Source organism: Centropristis striata, chromosome 2 (assembly GCF_030273125.1).
Source record: "Centropristis striata isolate RG_2023a ecotype Rhode Island chromosome 2, C.striata_1.0, whole genome shotgun sequence".
NCBI lineage: Eukaryota > Metazoa > Chordata > Actinopteri > Perciformes > Serranidae > Centropristis > Centropristis striata.
The window spans coordinates 43,576,516-43,596,273 of record NC_081518.1 but is presented as its reverse complement, the minus strand read 5'-3'; the positions used below and the strand labels follow the sequence as shown (position 1 = coordinate 43,596,273).

The 19,758-nt window shown below is 39.9% G+C and overlaps 1 protein-coding gene across 4 annotated transcripts in view; it reads left to right on the top strand.

The window, feature by feature from the left end:
- The window catches only part of znf536 (zinc finger protein 536), a 331,204-nt gene that overhangs the window by 180,838 nt on the left and 130,608 nt on the right, over window positions 1-19,758 (top strand). The window lies entirely within an intron of this gene.

Here is a 19,758-nt window from a genome sequence, read left to right as displayed (position 1 = left end):
TCTCCTTTTTTCTGTCTCTGCTCATCTCAAAGCTATTGTCTGTGTATTTTTAGTTCTTGTCAACTGAAAGACAGTTATGTTGTGTTTTTCTGACAAAATGGCAGCGACTTAAATTGGAGAAGACTGAATTAGACACAGTTTTAATCTTTAGTTCTAATCTATCTTGTGTCTTTTTAAATTCTTGTTTTTTTTTGTCATGTTTTAAAAAGGGTTCAGTGTTTGTACAGTAAATTCAGATTTATACTAATATTATTTGTATTTTGACAGCATATTGAAATTGATGGAGGTTTTAACTTTTTAACAACTCTTTTTTGCCAGGTTTAATCTGTAAGAATGCATTATATTTTATGAGCTGAATATATTTTCTCATTGTAAAAATTTGATCTGCAAAGTAACTATCGCTGATCGATACATGTAGTTGAGTAAAAAGTATAATTTTAACTTGTTATTATTATGTGTTATTACATCTATTTGGAGTTCATGTGTTGCTGATGCATTAACTAGCTGTTGAAGCACTTTGGGGATAATTCTTGTTTATTTTCCTTTTTTATTTTTCTTATCGACTTTATGTATTAATGTTCTTTTATGGTATTTTACCACAGATTTGGCCTTTAACCAATATATGATATCAAATATTGCGCCTCCTGCAAATTGGATAATGCTCCAGTCCATATTGTTATTTCAATACATTTTTTGATTAATAATGCAGCCCCAGTTAAATCACAGTAAAACATATTTTAAAGTGAATTATCTGAAATATATTCCTGCCCTGATTTGGCAGAACTGTAAAGGTAATAGACACCAAGAACAGAAGTGGTCTCAACTTTATTTCTGGTGCTTAGTCATCAGTACATTAATAAACTTTATTACACAAACATATTGATTCATCTGTTACACCATAACACATAGAGAGAGAATAGATCTGAACAGCATGCTATATATAAATAAGTTATTCCTGTTTGAGCCTGATTTGTGTGAAGGGAAGCATCAAGTGTCAGCAGCTACATTTCCTGTTAAACTCAGTGGTGGAAAGTAAATAACTAATCCAATCAAGTTCTGTACTGAGGTAGCATTTGAGGTACTTGTATTTTACTTAAGTGTTTTAATTGTATGCTTCTTTTTACTTTTATATGTCAGAGGGAAATATCGTACTTTTTTATTTATTTAAAAAACCTATGATACAAATATAAAATGCAATGCACTGTTACACAGTCAATCAAACCATAGTACAAACAATTAATACAATTTGCCCAATACAGGCAGCAAAAACACTGAATTGCATTTATTAACAATAATCTAATATTAATAATCTACACAGTCGCCCATAGAGTTGGAATCATTTTGTTTTCAGGCGTAATCCTCTGTTAATTGTGGTTTCATTTTCATTGTGATGTCTGGAAGAGATTGATTGATTCAGTTTTGAGAAGATATACACTTTATCTGCCAAGAATAAATCACATTGTCACAAACATTTTATTGTAGAGAGGTAAAAAAAAAATGTATTCCAACACTATGGATGACTGTGTATAATAATGGAACAGCTTAAGAGTCAATTTGTCTGCAGAGTGAGCACTTTTACTTTTACATTTTAGGTACATTTTCATGATCATATTTACATTTTTACTATTTTGAATCCCACGTGAGCCGTTTGTTTTACTTTGTGATTCCCTTCCATTTCCTTCTCACTCATATAACTTCTAAACTGAACAGGACTTTTCTTCAGTTTCTCCAGTTTTCAAATCTATAAAAGGCCTAATGTAAAACAGCAATAGATGTGTTTATTGGTGAGAAAAGTCTGTTGGGAAACACTTGTTGTGATTTTTTTATATGGTATTTCCTTTATGCCCTGCCCATGATGGATCGCAGCTCATTCCTGCAGGGGGTTTGCTTTGTTACTCTCCCCCTTTCTCCTCTTCTCCCTCTTTCTTATTCCTCCTCCCCTGCTGTTCTAATCATCAACAGCAGGCTTCACCTTGTCTACTTTTTCTTAACTACTGCATACGTAACTTTCTCAAATCCATTCAAATCTCTCAGTTATCCATCTTAAAGAACATACTCTTGTTCTATGTCATATTCTTTCTGTTATTGTTCCCTCTTTTAACTCGTGCCATCCTGGGAATCCACAAAAACACTCACACACCAAAACTGGGGGGGAAAAAAAGCAATCTTTGAACTTGCCTTTATTGCTTTTTGTCCTAATTACAGATCATTTTATCCCTGTCAGAAATTCTACTTTTATTGTAATGCTGCCCTGGATGCTGATCCTATTGAGGTTCAGCCTTGTTTTACTCTCCTGGAACTCCCCATAAGACCTGGATTCATCACATGTATTCCCCACGGCCCTCCCTCCTGTGGTCGCTTTCTTTTTGCTCTCTGTCTTCAGCTCTGTCTGTTCTTGCTGTCTTCACATTTCCTCTTTTTTTTTTTCTTTTGGAAGATATCATTTTTTATGCTATCATCAAAATGAATTAGTCTGATCCCAAAATACGCAGAAGGACATATGGTTTGGCCCAGTTTCTGAGAAGTGCCGGGTTCAGCTTTTGGTCATTCTGTGAAAAGGATGTGTGCGCCTTTGTGTGTGTGCGTGTGTGTGTGTGTGTGTGCGTGTGCGTGCATCTGTGTGTGTGTGTGTGTGCATGTGTTCCTTCATTTACAAGTTGGATTTTCAGGGCCTCTTGGGAGTTGGAAGGTATTTATAGTGCTGCTCACACAGAGGTGGACTTCGCAGTAATTAAGAAAGCAGTAAAGGTGGTTAATTCTACTTTTCTGATCACTGTTTTAATCTTCTGTCCCACTATTCTTGAAAGACAGACAGACACACACGCAGACATGCACGCACAGAGCGGCAGGTACATGAGCCTTAAGCCTCTTATGACTCCTTGTCTCCATGCATTGCAGACACAACACTGTGTCAGGGAGAGGTTTAGGCATGGTGCGGGCCTTCCTTAATTACTGGGGGATTGCTAAGCAGATACGACTGTGCTTTCACTGCACTTGGTGCTGGGTCAGTGGCGGCCTATGAGATTAACTGCACAGACTAGCTTCAGTCATAAAAAAGTAGGAAACATATTCCAAGAAAAGGTGTAAGACAACAGTAAAGAGCTGACAGAATGCACCGTGCTACTGAGGAATGGTTGATTGCCTCTCAGTTCCCATTAATCCATTGTCATAAGTTGGTATGAGAAACATCTCTCAATATATTTTTGTCATGAAAAGGGTGAATATGTATAAAGGCCTGTGTTCCTCAGTTGCCTCCTATATCTACAAAAACGTTCTGTCTTCACTCTGTAACACTTTTATTGGCTGTAGTAAAGAAATTCACTGTGTGAGCAGCAGCCTCTTGTTTTCAAAGAGGCCTTTGGAGGTAACACACATGGGACATGAACTATCTTGTCTTTATTATTTAAAAGAATAAGTAGAGACACGAAACACAATTGTGGTTGTGTGTGCGTGTGTGTGTGTGAATGAGAGAAGTGCTGTCTTTAGTAACTTGTCTATAATGCTCCAAAAGACATATCAGGCTATATGAAGAGGCCCTTTATAGATCCACAGCTTGGAATTTTTTTTGAGAAACTATATATATATATATATGTGTGTATATATATATATGTGTGTATACATATATGTGTGTGTGTATATATATGTGTGTGTGTATATATATATGTGTGTGTATACATATATGTGTGTGTATATATATGTGTGTATATATATATATGTGTATATATGTATATATATGTATATGTATATATATATATATATACATATATGTGTGTGTGTGTGTGTGTGTGTGTGTGTGTCATACAAACAAATGCCTCCATATAGGATACAGGAGGCCATTGGATGATTTGATATGTATGAAAGTTTGAAATGTGAATTATATGCTTTCTTTCCATCCAAATGTATTGCAAATTTTAACCAGATTTCAGAAAACAGACAAAAGATGATGTGGATGAATGCTTGTTTCCATCCAATACTGTTACGTGATTGTTTGTATTTGGTTCAGCAAGATGAGCATTAGGTGGCTGCAATCCTCCAGTTGGGAAAGGTGATCAAATGACGTCATTAAAAGAGCCAAATCATCAAATATTATAAACCAACGCTCTATCCTGTTTTCTTCATACATCCATGTGAAATTGATCTCGGAAACTTGATTGAAATATGACGTTTTTGTTGGCTCCATCCTCCTTGCCCCACTTTCTCCATTAAAAACCCCACAAATAAGACAAGAACTAGCTAACTGGTGCACTGTGCAGACTCTACGCCCCACTCCTCACAACGAGGAGACTTCACCAAGAGGAAAGTCTGAAGACCTTCAGGAACCACCTGTAGCAACTCCATCCAACCAGTGCAAACCCCAGCACTGACCTTTGGCTTGAGAATTGTCTGGCTTTTTACCCGTTTGTATTTAAAGAACTTCACTTGAAGCCTCAACCGGATTTTCACCGTACTCCCAAGTCGTTACCGTTACCAAGTTCAAGATTTAACAGTTAGCTAAAGCCCTGTTTCTAACTCGATAAGTCTAACTCCCTGTATAGCTGGGACATTCCTGCACACGTGCAATAATTGAGACATACCTCCTCTCGAAGAAAGTGGAAACCCACTTTTCTTCTCTTTCTGGCGCACAGAGGCCTGTCACTCTGCTGTGCACACATTAGATTTGTCACTGAACAAATACAGAGACACGTCGAGCGCAGTCAAAACACTCCAAACCATCGCGAGTTTCGGTGGGAGGATGACACTTTCGCCTCCTTGTCACCAGCGTGAGTTTGGACGTACCATCACAGGAGTTTCGGTGACAGCCCAGTGAAGGCTGCTTTGTTTGCCTAAGTCGTCTCCATTCCCTTTAATGAGCCATTATGGTTATGTTTTGTCTCAGTTGTGTTCGTTGGCTGGCTGAGTTTCTGAGACGGCAAGACAGAGGAGAAATGGGTAGGGGGTAGTGGTGATGGGGGGAGGCCCCCTGTCTTCAAACCTCCTTGTAGTGTTTCAGGAGTGAGTTTGGGAGAGACACATTCAAAGTGAGGCAAAAAATGCATAAAAGTTTGTACCAATATATTGGAATTTTATCAAAAACAGGAGTCAGTTAATGCCGTCCACTTCTGATATTGTAGACCGCCTGTAGAGAGTATTAGGGCTCCGGCCAATTGTTACCAATTAAATCACTGGTCATATAATCCAAAAATGTAGCTGCGTTTTTCCCACTTCAACGAAAAACAAAAGGCACCACTGCCCCTCAAAAATTTAACTCGTAGATAGCTCCCTTGACTGCTCACCTTTACTCCGATATAATCTCTTCTGTCTTGTAGCTCTTAAATGTATCCCAAAATCAAAGGCGAAGTCTTGAAGCCAAACACTCCACTATCCTCCATATCATCTTTATCCTCCTTTTCTTTTGTCTCTGTTTGCCTGGAGGTGCGAGGAGCTTCCTGGAAAGAGATGGGATGTTGAAGGGGGGGGTGGGGGGGGGATGAGGGGAGTTGGGTGGCTAAGCAGACACTGTGACAACCCACCTGTCAGCAGGTACTCAGTATAATTGGTAAACGAAGGCCGCGGGATAGTAGCGGGGCCCCATCTCTTCTCTCTGTCTTCTGCTCTGTTCTTTGTTTGACGAGTATTTGAAGTTGCCAGGCAGTCGTTGGAAGCTTGTTCCTTCCTTGTTGGGTTCGGGGAGAAAGACAGAGGCCAACCAGCAGAGAGGAAAAAAGGAAAGAGGTGAAAAGAACACATGTTAAATATGAATCGCTACCCTGGTAAGTTCACTGCAGGTGACCAGCCAAGGAGTGGACAGCTACGCCTGCATGTGTCATTGTGGATCGTCGATGGATAAATGAATGTTTTATCCATATTAGACATTTCCTCCTCTCTCAATGCCAATTCCAGCCATCAGGCTCTGTTTGCCCTCTAATGAAACATATTCATCTTCATCACACTCTCTCGCGGCTCTCAAACTTACTTTACAGCATAGTCAATTAAACCCTTAGGGGCCACTCTGTGCGAAAAAGGATATATAATGCTTTGACATTTCAGTGAGTCCACATTAGGCACACCCATAGAACATTCTGCTTTGAGCTGGATGGGAAAGAGTCATAGCCGAGCCTAGAGGTAGAGGATAGCCAGTCAGAGGGATTGGGTCTCTTATAAGCTAGTTAGCTCTTTGGATTCAGTTACTTATGCTGATGTAATAGGGCAATTGTAAGCTGATACTGAAGTCTCTCTGTGACCCCTACACTGGCTCTTGTTCTCATATTAAGCTACCTAATATATACTTATGCGTATATAGTGTAACGATAGACTAATACATAGCCAAAATGGACTGAACTCAATAGAGGAGTGTATTAGTGTTATGGATCACCATTTAGGCTCCTTACATTTTCACAATGTCCTTCTAGGGACTTTTGTTATCTTCAGTCTAATCTAAATCTGTGATTGTCTTCTTTGCTTGCTTGAGTTGGTCCCTCCTAGACATTCATATAGTCATTGGAACAACTGGGGTCAGCAGTGTAACGATGCAAAGCAAGTCTCATAACAAGCCCGCTGCTCCGGGGCTCTGTGTGTGTGTGTGTGTGTGTGTGTGTGTGCGAGTGTATGTCCTCTAGGCTTGTAGTTGATCCTGCATCTCGATGGCATGAAACAGCTTTACAGGGCCAAGTTCTCCTTAAGGCTGAACATCACCCCTTTACCCTGTCATAACCCCTCTGACTGGGGGGCTTTTACTTCAATGTGTGTGAGTGTGTATGTGTAAGTGAACATGCGTATCTTGAAGGCAACTCCATACCCAGTTAAGTGTCAAAAGTGTTCATTAGCATCAGTTTTATTGTTTCATCTTGTCCCACTGAAGGATTTATTATTTCAAGAGGGTGAAGACAGAGGTTGTTTCCTGCAAGCTGCAGTTGAAAGTTTTCTTGAAGTGCATTTAGAATTACACTGTGCAGAAGAGTGAAGTAGGCTGTAAATAACTGACATGGACATGTATTTTCCATGTGAATAAAGATACTTTTATGTATATTTATGGACAGGACTTTACCACTGGAGACCTGTGTTTGCATCTTGAATCCCACATGTGGTCCCACTTTTTTTCCCAGTATATTAAAAAAACCATGATCAAGTGCTGAAAGTGTTATTTAGTTGCTATTGGCGGATAAAGTATTCTGTGAATATTTCCCCAATATTTTTGATCTTAACATTTTATGACTTACATTTCAGCGTTCCCTAACCTTAACAATGTCTTTCGCGCCAATAACCACAGTCTTTTTCAAATCTTAACCATAATGTAAATGCCATATAAAGGAGGTATTTAGAATAAACACATTTAAAAATCTGTTAGGTAGAATCGTGAATTATCAGCATTCTGCTTGGCAATGTTATTGTAAATATTTCAGTAATTTCCATACTGCACTATAGAGGCCTGAGACTTTTATTCTCCATAATGACCTGGCAAAATCAATTTAACCAAAGCAGTTTTGGTCCATTTTGGGAAGTCAAGCAAAATGCTTCCTGTGTTCTCAGACGGTCTTAGGATTTCTGTTAAATAGTTCCTGGATAAAACTCAAAAAGGGACTTTTAGAAAAGTTTGAAGAATTTTTTAATACCGGGATTCAAGCCATGGTTCTTAACTTCACTAATATTGCATTCCTTCAATTATGTCCAGCTGTCACGTTCCACGGATCAAGCTTTTAATTCATAGCAAGCCATCTCAGATTTCCTATTGAAAGAGGGATAATGCAGTTGTGTTTTTGTTGAGGATACTAATGTAGACTGTTTTATGGTGGATTGTACGTGATTCCTATTTGTTGATTATGTTTGTTTGTATCAATAGATCTGTGTGTGTGAGCATGTGTGTGTGCAAGATGGGTAAACTCTATTTGATATGCCCAGCCACCAATATGTAGAACAACAGCGCTAGGCTTCTATTGTCTTGTGTTGCTCTATGGGGGTTAGCTGGCGCTGCATATGAACAGATGTGTTTCAAATCATTGTTGTTATTTACCAGTGATAGGCTAGAGCTCAAGAAAATGTCCCCCTGTTCTGATTTATTCATTCGGACAGTGGATTTATGCAGAGATGCTGAAAACCTGGATCTTTTCTGCATGGATAGACGGGCAGATTTATTATTCATGAAGCTAATGCATTGTTTCTGTTGCTTTATATCTCTTTTTTGTTCTCTCGTCCTGCTTTTTTTCCTCCTTCCCCCCTTCTTCTCGATGGTGCACTGAATTCTCTCAGGCAAAGGTTGGCAGTTAAATGTCTGTGTTGAAATGAGAAGTTTGAAAGACGAAGCGCTATCTCTGTATATATATGTGTGTGTGTGTGTGTGTGTAAACTGATTTAAATCGCTCTTTGAGCCCTACAGAATGGCGCTTTAAATGTTAAATGGGGGTTGAAGCCTGCCTGAACTAATTTGTAGGGCTTTGCACCGTGTTGACATTTAAATGTGATAAGAATAGCAAACTGTACCGCCGACCTATTTTGAAGATGCTTTCGGAATACATTCACATCAACTGTGGCCTATAATTAATAAAAAAAGACAGGCCTCCCTCGCTCCAGATTTGATTATAATACAACCTTATAAACACACCAGGGATAGATGAGAGGAGACGAAAGAAGAAGAAGAAGAAGAACTAGGGGAGGGAAGAAAAAGAGAAGAATAACAGGAATAAAAACAAGAGAAATGATGGGGGCAGGAATTAAGAGGGAGGTGGATTGCGAACACCTGGTCTTTGAGGCAGATTGCGTTGGCTGGCTGCTGTGCTATCACATTACTCTGATCCTGCCTCTCTTGTTTGTCAGAGAATTGAGGGGAGAGAGAGAGAGAGAGAGAGAGGGGAAGAGAGAGAGAGAGAGAGAGAGAGAGAGAGGGAGCGGGTGGTGGTGGGGGGCGGGGTCGGGGTGTGCAAAATCAGCATGCAAATAACACCACATTGTTAACTTAATCAGATGCAGGGGGAGAAAATATGGAGAGGGATGGGAGGAGTGTGGTGGGGTTGAGGGGGGATTGCCAAGGAGGTGAGGCAGAAAGGAAGAGGGGTTTGCAGTGATGGGAGACGGCAGAGGGTGCGCAGATTATAACCACCCACACCCCAGCTCCACCTCCCACCACTGCCCACATCCAACACCCTGGGGCTCCTCTGGAACTCATGGAGGAGATGGTGTGTGTGTGTGTGTGTGTGTGGAGAGAGAGGGAATCTGAGGGATGCAGCCTCTTCAGCGCTCCGTCAAGTGGCAGGCGCAAGCAGTTAGCAGTCGGCTAGTGAGCTAGCTTGTCTTGGCCCAGACCGCCAGTGTCAGACATTTTCATAATGCTACTGTAAATGTCAAGATATTTCTGTCATAAACAATGAGAATTGCAAGGTCCAAGCAACCAATAGCAGCCACTTGGACACAAATGGCAGCCGTTGTGCTCCTTTTAAATACAAAGCGCTCCTCCCTAAAGGCCACAGCTGCACTCGTTCAAATTTTGGTAATGCATTCTTTAAGGTTAGCACCTAATCAGATGGGAAATCATATAGCATAACTTCCCTGCACGGCATTTTTATGTTTGTTTTACATATTTTTGGGAAATTTAGTTCACTACATTATAACATAATCCAATCCACATACACAAAACTCCAGTGTGTGTGTGTGTGTGTGTGTGTGTGTGTGTGTAGTGGGACAGTGTAAAGGGACAGAGGGGTCTCTTTTGTGTAAGCTTTAAAAAAAAAAGTGTGTGTGTGTCTCGAGGGAAAAGTTCACACAGTGTATTACAGGGAGGTCATTTTTCATTATAAACATCCACTGCCTTAATGAACTTAGCCCCCTGCCAGAGCACACATGTACAAAAATGCGTGTGTGTGTGTGTGCTGTGTCTTTTTAATGAGTGTGTGTACTGTAGCCTTTGTTGTGGAAGATAAGTCTGTGACGATGCTGAAGGTCAGGCAGGGCAGAGAAGAATGAGAGAAATGCAGTGTTGGCCGGGACAGACAGCTCCGAGCTGAAGCTCTGGTGAAGACAGACACAAGGACGGCTGGAACACGGCCAGAGAATACCTTCAGAGACCGACACACACACATATTGGTGCTGTTATACTTGTGTGAAAATGTATTGGATATTGACTAGATTTATTTAGCATAAAACTAAATCTAATCTTAATCAAATTCTAATCATAAATTTAAATCTTAATCCTTATCAGTTCCTTTAGAGAAGTGAGAGCTGGCAGCAATCCTCACTTTAAAACACTTCTTCCAACTCTCACATGAGTTAAAGTGCATCTGCATTGACACAACAATTGATTTGAAAATGCATTTTATTTCACTATATATGCTCTTATTGCACTATACCTTGATTGTTTGCTTTTACTCTTCCTGTAAGTCGCTTTGGATAAAAGCGTCTGCTAAATGACTAAATGTAAATGTAAATTTCACATTATATATATGTTATTCAAAGCAGAAAAAAATAGAATTCAACCAGTTACAATTAATTCATTTTTAGCTATATTTTTAGCAAAAATCCCATTACTTTTAGATACCAATTTCACCTTTTCATCTGTTACTTTTAGCTCACCATATCGCCCACATACCTGTTACTGTTTCCTCTATTTATTAGTTACGTTTAGCCTACCATTTCATTTGACTTACTTTTAGTGAACTATTTCAGCAGTTAGTCCTTAACTTTAAGCCAAATATCTGAAATGTTTATGGACTGCTTGTAAGTTATACATTTTTTCAGTTCATTGTTTAGACTACACCTGCTATTTCAGGTGTTTGTTACTATTTCTGTCCAACTTAGCTGAGTTACTCTAAAAATTCCCACATACCCCTTGGCAACTGCAGAAGTATCCCCTGGAGTACAAGTGTCCCTGGTTAGGAATCAGTGCTTTAATGAATTTATCTTTCATTTGTTGTGAGGACAAAATGTTCAAACACACACAGAGAGACAAGCTGTTTCATTTTAGCTGCAGGATGTAATTTTCTGTATTTTTTGCACATGTAAAAACACTATGTATACTGCAATGTATGTAAAATGTCTACTATTATTTAATATTTTTGCTATTGCGAGCACCCAGGTGTGTCTGTACAAGTTTTGCTCTGACCCTACTCTGAACATATGTGTGTATTTGTGTGTGTAACAGTGTGTTTTGTAGTCCGGTTCACAGAGAGGCCTTCAAAAAAAACAAAAAAACACTCCTCTGAGGTTTCACCCAACTTCTCCTTCCTGCTTTAATCACGGCTGCCTTTCACTGAGGCGTTGGCATCAACGCAAACGCTGCTTGCTGACATGTCTCTTCCTCTCTCACTCTTTTTCTCTTTATCCCCCTTTCATTTCTTTTATTTCCTCCTGCAAATCTATTCATCCCCCTCCACTCCCCCCAAACCCCATCTCTGATCTTAAGAGCAGTCGCCACAGTGTTTTTCTGATAAAGTCTGATAGATAAACATGCTCTCTTATGTCCCTGAGGCCCTCCGCCCTCTCTCCAGAGAGCACACCCCTCCAAAGCACTTCCTCTGCTACAATTAGTCTGTAATAAATACACCCTGGCCTTAAAGTAGATAATGCACAATTCACTCTCTCACTTTCTTTCCTTTTATATTAAGTGCCACATTAGCTAGCTGCACATATCTGACTTTGAAGCGAAAGGATAGGAAGAAGACTGTGGTGATTTTTTTTCTCTCTCTTCCTCCCCAGGCACGCCAAAAGTGCGTGAGAACAATAGCAGCTATAAGGCCACTAAGAGATATTGTAACATATGCAGAGAATCACAAGCATTTCCACTCAAGTCTCAGCTTCTTGATGGCTTTGATAAGATTAGTTTGCTTTCTTAAACAGGAAGTGTGCTGCTTAAAGAAAAAAAAGAGACGCAGCTTGGTTGCATAATAAGTTTAACTACTTCTCAGAGAGCTAAAGTTCCCTTCAAACTCTTCAGATTAACAAAAAAGAAGAGACGCGTAAAAGTGGGAGAGGAGAGAGATAGAAAGGGGGAGTTTATCAAAGTGATGGAATAAAGAGAGATTTAACACGGTCATATTAAAAAGACATGCGGCAGTTTCAATATTTAAAAATCCCATTTGCTTCGACAGAAGAGCTTTTTCATTCAAGAGCATATGGCAGCAGTACCTGTATCCAGCCTCTCTCTTATCTCCGTCAAAGACAAAGAGAAAGAAGAAGTAAAAGAGAGGGGGAGTGAGGGGGCTGAAGAAAAAGAGATACTTTCAAACAGACATTCAGACATTGAAGAATCATTCAATTATCGGCAGCATGATGTAAAATAATTACCTGACTCGCTTCCTGTAATGAGTGCTGCTAATTAGCCATAGACTTTTGTTTTAGCTGGAAAAAGAAAGAGAAAGTCCCAAACTCCCAACTGCAGAGAAGCTGTGAAAGGAAATGTTGTATGTTGAGGTAGCACCCCATCCTTTTTTCTAAACACACAAAGCACACACACACACACACACACACACACACACACACCATGCACTGTGACTCTTCACTATAGGCTCACTTGGCTTGAAGGCACAATTTACCTCCCAATGTATGCACACACAGCTCTCAGTAAATAGTCGAGAGTGCAAAAAAAGATCCTTCTTCTCTTAATTAGCTGTGTAACAATTAAAGTCTCCTCTTAGTAAATTGAACCTTTGTCTCCCTTGCCTCCCTGGTTTGATTTCAGCACCTGTCACAACAACCCCTCCCTTTACCACCACCTCCACCGCCGCCACACACCCACCACTATTACCTCCACCACCACCCCCCTTGACTGTAGTCATTATGCAAAACTCTACCAGAATGCGCCCAGCATGAGCAGAAGAAAACAGCAATTATTTCTGATATTCTGTTATTTAGGCCGTATTGACATTCAACTACTTTCTCTTTCTCTCCGTTTGTCTCTTTCTCGCTGCCACCACCTGAGAAACACAGACCAAACTCCTCTCGCTTTTAGTCTCAATCTTGAATCTTGTATGTCATCACTGCAGTCACTCTGCGAGAGACAAAGGCAGCGCTGGCCCATAATGTGACCTACAGATTTGTGTGTGTGTGTGTGTGTGTGTGTGTTTGCAGCATTGACATGCAGCGCAGAGGGTGACCAGTGATGTAAGCTATGACAGATACACTGTGGTCATTGTCTCCCTGACCTCTTTCTCCCCGCAGTCTAACCATGCGTGAGCACTCTACACTGCCATGTTTGTTGTCTCACACACACATACACACACACATACACTCATGCACACGCTATTGTGTCCTGGTTTTCTGACTGATTTGACAGGAAGAAGAGTTTAGTCACCAGACACAGAGCAGACCAGAACACACAGGTACATTTCAAAACATCACAGGCACATTTTCAACATGAGGAAGTTAATAATTGAGTCATACCCGGTAGAGAAAAACCCACAACAGGATCTGTATGTAACCAGTATATAAGTATGGATACATACAACAAAAGAAATTTTCTAAACAGAAGCACCAAGAGATTACATCTAAACTGTCAGGAGGAAACACAAGATTATACATCCTGTGGCAGTTATTTCTTTATTTCATATTTTAAAAGACATTGCTGGTGTCTCATGCTTTACATTAACAGGTTATATTATTAAGATTTTGCCATGTGCATCAAACCTATTCTTTCTCATTCCAACTACCAGTTAGCTTCCATTCATTTCAGTGCAGTGTGAAAATCAATATGCAGATACTTGAAACTCAAAACTATGTCATGTCTGTGCTCTATTGTCAACAATGCCGTATTGTTTAAGCAAATCTTTGCAAGTGGATTTACATTATTTAGGGAATTTATGCAACAATGGCTGCCTGGAATGTAGGATGAATATATTTGAAATCTTAGCTACAAAAAGCCAATTCTCAAGTCCAGGTCCACTTAGTAGCATTTTCCAGAACTTTCTCCTGGTCCTCTTCATTAAATGAGGGTGTATGAGGTAAATGTGATTATTTTTATTTTATTTATTCATTTATTTATTTTGTAGATGGGCAACAACATGAAAGTTGTTATTGCTGATATTATGCACTACTATTTTTTTTTAAATTAAATTTCATTAAATATATTTTAAACATATAATTTATTGTTTTCCCAATAACTGTATTTTTGCCATGTGGGGAAGCTTCTCAAACAGCTTGTAGATCAGTTAGCAGTTAAAACAGTTTTTTTTCTTCTTGCAGGTTTAACATGGTGACACCCTGAAAATCTGTTAAGTTAAAGAAGCTCTTATTTCATATCTGCTTTGAAAGACTGCCTTCAATGTTTCCCAAAAGACAGTATCAGCAAACACATAAATATCTGTTTAGTACCTAATGTCACTGCCAGTTCAGTGGCTCACAACAACAATAAAATCCAAATAAGCTGTTAGTTCCAGTATAAAAGTGGGACACAGTGTTTCAGTATAAGATGAGGCACGTTCACTATCATTATCATGTCAATTACCGTGATTTTTATTTATTTTTTGTCTTTCGCTGCTGTCACTAAACTTCACAAAACAGTGACTGCTTAACAAATGTTGGGTACTATTAATCCCGCGCTCGCTGCTTTATTCGCTGCTGCGGGGGTCTGTCCACGCTGCTGGGACCGCTATTGTAGCACACTCGGGAGGGGAGAGGTGCTCACAGATGTATATGCACACACACACACACACACACACACACACAAACGCATACAGACAGAGACATCTGCAGGTCACCATCATCATAGTGGGAATAATACCAGGGATGGTTATCATAAAGGGAAGCTTTGAGCTCCCGGCCGTCTTGGGAAGATGATTTGGCTGGCCCGGAACAATGAACTGTGGGAATCCGCTTGTCCTGCATTGATCTTCCTCCCATGGCATCCCCTGCAAGGCTGTCAGAGCGATGGACGGATAAAAAGACCCACAACATTTTTCTTTCTCTCCCTCTCGCTCCCTCCCGGTGTCTTTCTTTTCTCTCTGTCAGGAGGGCTCCCACTGATCAGCGGGGATGAGCTGAAAGTTGAACTACCTGTTGACAGGACCTCTTAAACAGCCCTCAATGACATATTGTGCAAGAGAAAGAGGGAGGGGCAGAGGCTCCTGTTCATTCATATTTGTCACTGATCTATTGAGTCCGTGCTCTCGTCAAATCCTCGCTCCCTTGCGTTTATTTTCCCTGCGTTGAAGCGGAGCAGAGAGTTAAGTTAAGCCAATGTTATTCAGAAGTTTGAACATATTGGATGTTCTGTTTTTATGTCTCTTTTTGTCCTGTGATTGGTGTTTCTGCCGAGCCAATCACAACTCTGGCTCTGTCAAGCAACTGGAAACACCTCCTGAAATATCCAGTTGCCCTTTTAGAGATCTCTTGGTTTTAAATGGGGCCTCCTGGGTCAAGGTCTTGGGTTTGTTTCACCCATCCACCAGCCTTCCCGCCCACCCTTACCGGACCTAAATGCTCTTTATACTATGTCCATTAATGCAAGCATCCAATATGGCCACAGATGGATTTACGTTGAAGACAATGGGAAGCCTGGTGCATCTCATACAAATGCTCAATGGTGCCTGGTGCATTGGTTGCATTGACAGAGCGTCAGTATCTGACGAGCTGGGAGTGAGACTGGGCTGTTTGTTCACACTTAGAAGAAAAAGCAGCGTCCTTATATTTAAGATCAAATCTAATGAGATCTGATCTTTGCCATATCTGTAACTCTACTTTTTTTCTCCCTAGAACAATCCATCTGTGAAGCTTCATATCTTTTTGATAGTGCAGAGTTATGCGTTTTGATCAAGAGGCTCCAGGCATGGGATGGAGTTAGGATTGAATCTGGCTGGGGTTGTGTGACTGTCTTCCATGTGCAGTTCAGAGTGTTTTCGCCTCATTACAGAAAGTAATAATGCAGTGAAGTCAAAGAGCGAGAGAGAGAGGAAGGAAAACAAGGCAGCTTTTTTATTGAATTAATTAGACGCCTTGCAAAGACCACCTGCAATAGAAACAAAACACAAGGCAGGAAGAAACTCATATCTGGTGTGTTTTACCTCTAACTCTAACTAAACCAACTTTTTTACCAGGAGGTAATGAAGCTTTGTGTGTACTTATAAAACATACTTAAAGCTTTTGAATGAATCTGATTCAACTCTCAGTGCATGTAACATAGTGTAAATACCCACTTTGTCCCTTTAACCACAGATTACTGTAGTTATAACCCCCTATTTTCTCATTAATGATTTGGTGGAAATATGATGGAATTCAGCACATTGTGAATAATGATTGATTTGTTTAATGCAATGAATTACTTCATTAGGACTTAATGAGGTATTGCATTGTGATTAGTCGATGGGTTTTGTGTCGATACATGTCAAAATAACAAAGTAAAGTCCAACTAATGGCTTTTCGATCCTTTAGTTTTTCCTCCGTCTTGTCTTAAATGTCAGAGGAAAGTTTTATGACAAAACTGAGGCCTGAAAGTAAACTCAAGAAGTGTATTAGTTTGAAATTGTTTATTTTAATATGAATTTATAATAGGTAGCTATTCCTAATTTTGTCTTTCATATACTTTATATCATTACAATTAGAGGGAAACACATACAAATCCCTTATGCATTTATGATGCATGGTACCATTGATAAGACAGAAATGAACTGAGCACATTCAAATGCTGACTGAAATACACTTCCATTGTGTTACAGATACCACTTATAATTAAGCTGAGGCTTGAAGAGAAAAAGAGCAGAGAAGAAAAATGCATTTAGAGAAACCGAGTGAAATCAGTTTCTGTGCGTGTGCATGAATGTGCGAAGGATTTTGTGTGTGTTTACGGGTGCACGTGGTGCTTTGCTGAATATTAAACCACAAACTATAAAGACAACAACTGAACCGTCGTGAGAAAATGCTAAAGGAAGTCTTTGTGGTTTTAGAGGTATCAGAGGAGCCAATAGTTTTAATGAGGCAGCATTGCTGTACATGCCAGGAAATGATAAGGTTATACAGGTTAGAATAACGACAGATAGATACTGTACCCGTGTAAAGCTACAGCGTGGATGTGTTGTTCATATCGGAGTCTACACAGACTACACAGCCATGGCAGAGACACTGAGACACAATAGGGACAAAGTGGCACCAAGTCTTTCCTTAATACAACCGGTAAGAATGACAAACCTCAGCCTTGATCTTCTTAAAGCACAGTACTATCACATTAATATGACATAGAGTTGTTTTCTCCTCTAGATTTGACGGATATTTTGCATGAAACTTGTAACAGTCAGGATGTCAAAAACAAAGAGTTGTTGGTGTGATTTCTGTGGGCAGCCATTTGAGAGTGCAGTGAGAGTTGCAACATTCTGGTTTTAGAGGGCATGCGCATATTGAATTGTCTGTAGTCAAAGGCTTGTGTATGACTTGGTGTCTTTGCCTGTGTGTGTGTGTGTGTGTGCGCTTCTACTTGTACTCCACCCTCAAATTCCTTGCATGTGTGTGTTGATATGAGCAGAGGGGGGATGTCACATAAGAAATGTCCTTTTTAATCAGGGGAAAAAATATAAAATGACTGGGGAGCAAGGCAAGCATATTAATGTGTCTCATTTGCATACGCTCGTCAGCCAGGATACGTTTATAAAAAACACAAACTGGATTCGTCAGTTCATTTCACATTATTCCATTGTCTATCTGCCTTTGTTATATGTTAAAGATAAAGGCAGAAATCAAATTGAAGAAAAGGGCAAGCTGCTATCTCCCCAAATGAGCAACAGCTCATCAGCCTAGTTTAAATCACAGATTTCTATTCCAAAAGGCAGCCGCCTCTGTAAAAAGGGCCCATTCAAATAAGGTCTTCTCCGATATAAGCACGCCTGGTGATGGAAGCTGGGGTGTCACATAAATACAATTTAAAACCTAAGCCATTTAAAGCAGTCTAACAAAGTTTTATCTTTCTTAGCAATTCTCTCACAATATTATTCTCACAACAGATTTCCACATATACAATATATATATTTTCATTCAAGTATAAAGTTTTTATTATTAAGCTTTTACAATGCTTCATTTCCTAGACGAGCGAGGCATTATTCAAGTCACATGAGAACACGATCATAACATCTGTCGTAAATTTAAGTAGGCTTTGACATAAGCATATCTAGCTGTTACCCATAATCCTGCAGAACATAGCATGCCCATTATGTTCTTGATGAATTCACTAGAATTGCTTAAGATACTTGTGGGGAGAAATAAGGAGAATTCAAAGGGCAGCCCACAAGTGTCACATTCCTTTAAACACAAGTGGAAGCTGCTCACAGTGTCTAATTCATGTCAGCAAGATAAGAATCCACCATCAACAGTGTGTTGGAGGGGCCAGTGTCTAAAAGAACAGGCACCCCTTATGTCTACTAACCTCCTACTGACGGGCGAGAGTGAGGGGAGAGAGAAAAAAATTCAAATGAACAAGAAAACAAACGAGTCAAGCACTGACTCGTCCTCCATGCTTTAGAAACATATTGTCGGTGGAGAGAGAGAGAGAGAGAGAAAGAAAAAGACAGAATCTGGCAGAACCTTAGTTGCCCTTCGTGCCTGTAAAGTGTATACTGAACATGTGTGCACATATTTTTAACGTGGGTGTGTCCCACTGCTGCCAGATTGGGTCCATAAGCTGTCTAAAATGATCCCACTTTCTCTTAAAAGTGAACTCACCTAATGCCAGTGCTTTACACTGCCTCTCCATGAAAGGATTTTTTGATGATTATAATCATGCGTTATAGCACAGTGGCTGCCACTGTTACCAGGCAGCATACTAATCAGCTTAATGAGATATTATACAATATTTTGTTGACCAAAGCAGAACCGTGGTTATTGTTTCTGAGGGTTTGACCCCTGCCAGCAGCCAGAGGAAGTGTGCAGATAGATGTTTATACCTCTCCATCTGGAGAGCAGATGGATCTGCATTAAAACCAATGTTATTAATTTTTTTTGTTATTTATTCACTGATGTTACACATATGAAATGGAAACACTTTCACTGCCAGTACATATTAAAAAATCTGTGGTATATTTTGGCCCAGGACAACAACATTGTTATGCGACGGTAGAATAAATATAACAAACTGCTACCTGCTTATTCCTCTTAAGTGTGTTTCAACCAATGCATCTCTGTCTGCACTGGGAAAACGTTCAACACAGCCAACTGTTGTGTTCTCCAACCTAGAAACTATAAAAGATTTAGGTAGAGAGAACAAGACAGACAGAGACAGAATTGGGGGAAAAGAAAGAAGCAGAGGGAGAGCAAAGTGATTCACATCAAATGTAGTGCGGATCTTTAATGGAATTTTGCGCCAAGACAAGTGTCGTGGCAACAAGATAAGAGTGTTGTGTTTACTGGAGTAACCCCTTGGCTTTAAGTGCTATTGTTAATATCATAATTGTAGTATTGCGGTGGCTCCCCGACAATGCCGTTGCTCCGTTTCATTAAGGCGTGTAATTGGAGGAATTCTGATAGGATGGGCACAAGTAGCTTAATTATACACTGCTCACTGTGTTTACAGAGTAATTATTCCATCCAAAATGGTGTTACATTTTGAAAAAAGTTATACGGAGTCACAGCATTTCTCCAGGCCCCTGGCGCTGACAATTCAAAACCAGTGCTCTATGCATCAAAGGCAATGCATTTTATGTCCCTGCACTGGGTGACACAGCACAGGTGTTGTTTCCCTAAGTGAAGAAACACATTAGTCTTGAACATGTGGTTGGGTAATATTCTATTTGCAATCTGGAAAACAAACAGGAAGAGCACATCAGCAGCCACCATGGCTTAGTATCTTTTAGATGCAATTTTAAATGTTTTTGAAACCTCCATTTT